The following is a 6,111-nucleotide window of genomic DNA, read 5'->3' as shown; positions in this document are numbered from 1 at the left end:
AGAAGAAGGGATACTCCCAAAGACATTCTATGATGCCACCATCACCCTCATTCCAAAACCAGACAGAGATACCACCAAAAAAGAAAACTATCGGCCAATATCATTGATGAATATAGATGCAAAAATTCTCAACAAAATCTTAGCCAACAGAATCCAACAACATACCAAAAAAATTATACACCATGACCAGGTTGGGTTCATCCCAGGTTCACAAGGATGGTTCAACATACGCAAATCAATCAGCATCATACATCACATTAACAAGAAAAAAGTAAAAAATCACATGATCATCTCAATAGACGCAGACAAAGCATTTGACAAAGTTCAACATCCATTCATGATCGAGACCCTCGCCAAAGTGGGTATAGAGGGAACATTCCTGAATAGAATCAAAGCCATTTATGATAAACCCACAGACAATATAATCCTCAATGGGGAACAACTGAAAGCCTTCTCACTCAAATCTGGAACAAGACAGGGATGCCCACTCTCACCACTGCTCTTCCACATAGTTTTGGAAGTCCTAGCCACAGCAATCAGACAAACAAAAGAAATAAAAGGCATCCATATAGGAAGAGAAGAGATCAAACTGTCACTGTATGCAGATGACATAATACTATACATAGAAAACCCGAAGGACTCAACCCCAAAACTCCTTGAACTGATGAATAAATTCAGCAAATTAGCAGGATATAAGATTAACATTCAGAAGTCAGTGGCATTTCTGTATACCAGCAATGAAACATTAGAAAAGGAATACAAAAATACGATACCTTTTAAAATTGCACCTCACAAAATCAAATACTTTGGAATACACCTGACCAAGGAGGTAAAGGACCTCTATGCCGAGAACTATAAAACTTTAATCAAAGAAGTCAAAGAAGATGTAAAGAAATGGAAAGATATTCCATGTTCCTGGATTGGGAAAATCAATATTGTAAAAATGGCCATACTACCCAAAGCAATCTACAGATTCAATGCAATCCCTATCAAATTACCCATGACATTTTTCACCAAACTGGAACAAACACTCCAAACATTTATATGGAACAACAAAAGACCCAGAATTGCGAAAGCAATCCTGAGAAGCAAAAACCCAGCAGGAGGCATAACTCTCCCAGACTTCAAGAAATACTACAAAGCCGCAGTCTTCAAAACAGTGTGGTACTCGTATCAAAACAGACAGACAGACCAATGGAACAGAATAGAGAATCCGGAAATAAACCCTGACACCTATGGTCAATTAATCTTTGACAAGGGAGGCAAGAACATCAAATGGGAAAAAGAAAGTCTATTCAGCAAGCATTGCTGGGAAACCTGGACAGCAACATGCAAAGCAATGAAACTAGAACACACCCTCACACCATGCGCAAAAATTAACTCCAAATGGCTGAAAGACTCCAATATACGACAGGACACCATCAAACTCCTAGAAGGAAACATAGGCAAAACACTCTCTGACCTCAACATCATGAATATTTTCTCAGGTCAGTCTCCCAAAGCAATAGAAATTAGAGCAAAAATAAACCCATGGGACCTCATCAAACTGAAAAGCTTTTGCACAGCAAAGGAAACCCAAAAGAAAACAAAAAGACAACTTACAGAATGGGAGAAAATAGTTTCAAATGTGGCAACCGACAAGGGCTTAATCTCTAGAATATATAAACAACTTATACAACTCAACAGTAAAAAAAGAAATCAATCAATGGAAAAATGGGCAAAAGACCTGAATAGACATTTCTCCAAAGAAGATATACAGATGGGCAGCAAACACATGAAAAAATGCTCAACCTCGCTGATTATAAGAGAAATGCAAATCAAAACTACCATGAGATACCACCTCACACCAGTCAGAATGGCCATCATTCATAAATCCACAAATAACAAATGCTGGAGGGGCTGTGGAGAAAAGGGAAGCCTCCTGCACTGTTGGTGGCAATGTAAACTGGTATAGCCACTATGGAGAACAGTTTGGAGATACCTTAGAAATCTATACATAGAACTTCCATATGACCCTGCAATCCCACTCTTGGGCATCTATCCGGACAAAACTCCACTTAAAAGAGACACATGCACCCGCATTTTCATTGCAGCACTATTCACAATAGCCAGGACATGGAAACAACCTAAATGTCCATCGACAGATGACTGGATTTGGAAGATGTTATATATACACAATGGAATACTACTCAGCCATAAAAAAGGATGACATAATGCCATTTGCAGCAACATGGATGGAACTAGAGAATCTCATACTGAGTGAAATGAGCCAGAAAGACAAAGGCAAATACCATATGATATCACTTATAACTGGAATCAAATATCCAGCACAAATGAACATCTCCTCAGAAAAGAAAATCATGGACTTGGAGAAAAGACTTGTGACTGCCTGATGGGAGGGGGAGGGAGTGGGAGGGATTGGGAGCTTGGGCTTATCAGACACAACTTCGAATAGATTTACAAGGAGATCCTGCTGAGTAGCATTGACAACTATGTTTAAATACTCATGCTGCAACAGAACAAAGGGTGGGAAAAAATGTAATTTTAATGTATACATGTAAAGATAACTTGATCCCCTTGCTGTGCAGTGGGAAAGTTAAAAAAAAAAAAAAACAATCCGGCATTGCTGTGAGCTGTGGTGTAGTTCGCAAACGCGGCTCAGATCCCGTGTTGCTGTGGCTCTGGTGTAGGCTGGCAGCTACAGCTCTAATTAGACCCCTAGCCTGGGAACTTCCATATGCTGTGGGAGGGGCCCAAGAAATGGCAAAAAGACAAAAAAAAGGAAGAAATATCCTTCACAATCATCAGTCTGCAAGAACACTTACAGAGTTGTTACATTGACTGGGGTTGAAATTTATTAACAGGTAGTCCAGGCATAAGGGGTACACTCTAATTTTGCTGGAAGAAATGTGAAGTTAGGAAGATTGGGGAAACAACCTGAGAAACACTATAAATATTAGAAACATGAATATTTGTTAATTTATGGCACCTCAGTCTCTGCACTGTTGGATATTCTGGGCCAAATGGTTCTCTCTGCTGACCTCTGTCCTTTGCATTGTAGGTTGCTTAGCAGCCTCCTTGCCCATCACTTACCATAGCTGCCTTTCCCAGCAAAATATGTCTATGTATATTGTTCAGTGTCCCCTTGGAGACAAAACCGTCTTTGTTGGAGAAGAATAGTTTTAAATTAACAGTCCCCCAATATATTGGTAGCAGTGGCATATCTGGAATTGGTTGATAAATAATTTGATAGACTACTACTACTAAATAGCATGAAACATTACAAAGACATTGAAATAATGAACCGGAATTGTACTAGGTGAATAGAATAGTATAGTATATCTACCTCAGCAAGCCCTTGAGGTATTCCTAAGAAAGATACAAAAGTGGACAAATGTAACTTAAACAACTCAAGAGAAACAAGCCAAAACCCAATTGAAAAATTGGCAAAGGACCTGAATAGACATCTTTCCAAGGAAGATATAAAGATAGACAACAAACACATGGAAAAAATGCTCAGTGTCATTGATTATTAGAGAAATCCAAATCAAAACTACCACAAGATGCCACTTCACACCAGCCAGAATGGCCATCAAAAGTAAGGCCACAAATAACAAATGCTGGAGGCGGTGTGGAGAAAAGAGAAACCTCCTGCACTGTTCGTGGGAATGTAAGCTGGTACAACCACTCTGGAGAACAGTTTCGAGGTACCTTAGAAAACTATACATAGAACTACAATATGACCAAGCAACCCCACTCTTGGGCATATATTCAGACAAAACTCTCCTTAAAAATGAAAATCATGGACTTGGAGAATAGTCTTTAGGTTGCCAAACGGGAAGGAGAGGAAGTGGGAGGGACTGGGAGCTTGGGGTATATAGATGTAGAATGTTGCCTTCAGGAGGGATTAGCAATGAGATCCTGCTGTGTAGCACTGGGAACTCTGTCTAGTCACTTATGATGGAACAAGTAATGTGAGAAAAAAGAATGTATACATGTAATATAACTGGGTCACCATGCTTACAGTAGAAAAATATATATATATATATATATATATATATATATATATATATATAAATAAATGATAAAAAATATGCATGCACCTGCATATTCATTGCAGCACTACTCACAATAGCCAAGACATGGAATCAACCCAAATGTCCACTGTCAGGTGATTAGATTAGGAAGATGTGGTGTATATACACACAATGCAATACAACCCAGCCATAAAAAAGAACAAAATGATGCCATTTGCAGCAATATGGATGGAATTAGAGACTCTCATCCTGAGTGAAGTAAGTCAGAAAAAGACAAATACCATACGATTTCACTTATATCTGGAATCTAATATATGGCACAAATGAACCTTTCCACAGAAAAGAAAATCATAGACTTGGAGAACAGACTTGTGGTTGCCAAGGAGGAGGGGGAGGGAGTGGAGTGGCTTGGGAGCTTGGGGTTAATAGATGCAAACTATTGCCTTTAGAAAGGATAATCAATGAGATCCTGCTGCGTAGCCCTGGGAACTATGTCTAGTCACTTATGATGGAGCATGATAATGTGAGAAAAAAGAATGTATACATGTATGTGTAACTGGGTCACCATGCTGTACAGCAGAAAAAAAAAATTGTATTAGGGAAATAACAATTTTAAAAATAAATAAAGAAATAAGGAGTTCCCGTCGTGGCGCAGTGGTTAACGAATCCGACTAGGAACCATGAGGTTGCGGGTTCGGTCCCTGCCCTTGCTCCGTGGGTTAACGATCTGGCGTTGCCGTGAGCTGTGGTGTAGGTTGCAGACGTGGCTCGGATCCCACATTGCTATGCCTCTGGCGTAGGCCGGTGGCTACAGCTCTGATTGGACCCCTAGCCTGGGAACCTTCATATGCCGCGGGAGCGGCCCAAGAAATAGCGGCCCAACAACAACAAAAGACAAAAGACAAAAGACAAAAAAAAGACAAAAAAAAAAAAACAAAACAAAAAAAGAACTAAAAAACTGTTATGTATGTAATTTTAAAAGAAAAATTTTAACTCACTTTATACATGGTTACACGTATAAATTTATCATCATAAACACACTAACTAATCCTTCATCCTCATGAAAATAGGACTGTTCCACATGGACAACAAAATCTACACTTCAGTGAATCAATATAGTTCATGAAAATGAATTATTGTGCTTAGTAATACAAAACATTGTTTTAAATATTTTATTATCTGTAATACTTTCCTAGACTCAAATGTCATATAAAGTGAATGGATTCAAATTTGTGTTTCTGTGTAGACTCCTCTTGGAAACTCGTAGTTTTTTTTTAATAATTTGTCAGTGAATATGCCAAGTGCTGTGGATGGTGGTGAGTAAGAAAATATGATTCTTATGAGAATAATTGAATAACCACCTATAAAACAAGCAATTATTTAAAGTTTCCATTTTCAAGAAGAGCAGTAAACTTAGTGATTTACAAGCGAACTGCATACACACACACACACACACACACACACACACACACACACACAACATTAGTCTCAGTTTCCACTATTATAAAATTACATAAACTATCTTTAAGGATTTTTTTCCCCCACAGCAACACTAGAGCTCATGTCAGTTCTTAACAGTAGCACAAGAGAAAAATTTCTTGGGAAAATATATGTAATTTGTGAAGAAATTATTCTTAAGAAATCAATGTAATTTTGAATCGAGTTTAGGAAAAAAACTGACAAAGTAGGAAATGGACAAAGCAGAAAACCGTCTATATATCAGAGGAAGGAAAAACTTCATAATGTGAGTCACATCAATGATACAGAAAAGTTGAATCAAAAAATGAAAATTTTAGGTAATAGAGAGAGGGGGCAAATTCTACTTTCATGCTTTGAACAAAGACTATCAAATGTTGGCTCTAATGCTTTGTGTGCTGCAAAAATGGGCACATCTTCAGTCCTATGACAAGGAACCAAATGGACTCTTTTAGCTGCCATCCTTAAGAATGTTTTAAGACACCACTTTTCTTCTTTCAGTTTTATAAAAATATAATTGACATTAATCACTCTATAAGTTTAAGTTTTACTGCATAATGACTTGACTTACATGTTTGGTGAAATGATTACCATAAGT

The sequence above is a fragment of the Sus scrofa genome, chromosome 2 (genome assembly GCF_054392235.1).
Source record: "Sus scrofa isolate SSC_HxYL_T2T_F1_AM1 chromosome 2, Sscrofa_HxYL_maternal_Yorkshire_Landrace_v2.0, whole genome shotgun sequence".
Taxonomy (NCBI): domain Eukaryota; kingdom Metazoa; phylum Chordata; class Mammalia; order Artiodactyla; family Suidae; genus Sus; species Sus scrofa.
Note: the sequence above shows the minus strand (reverse complement) of the source record.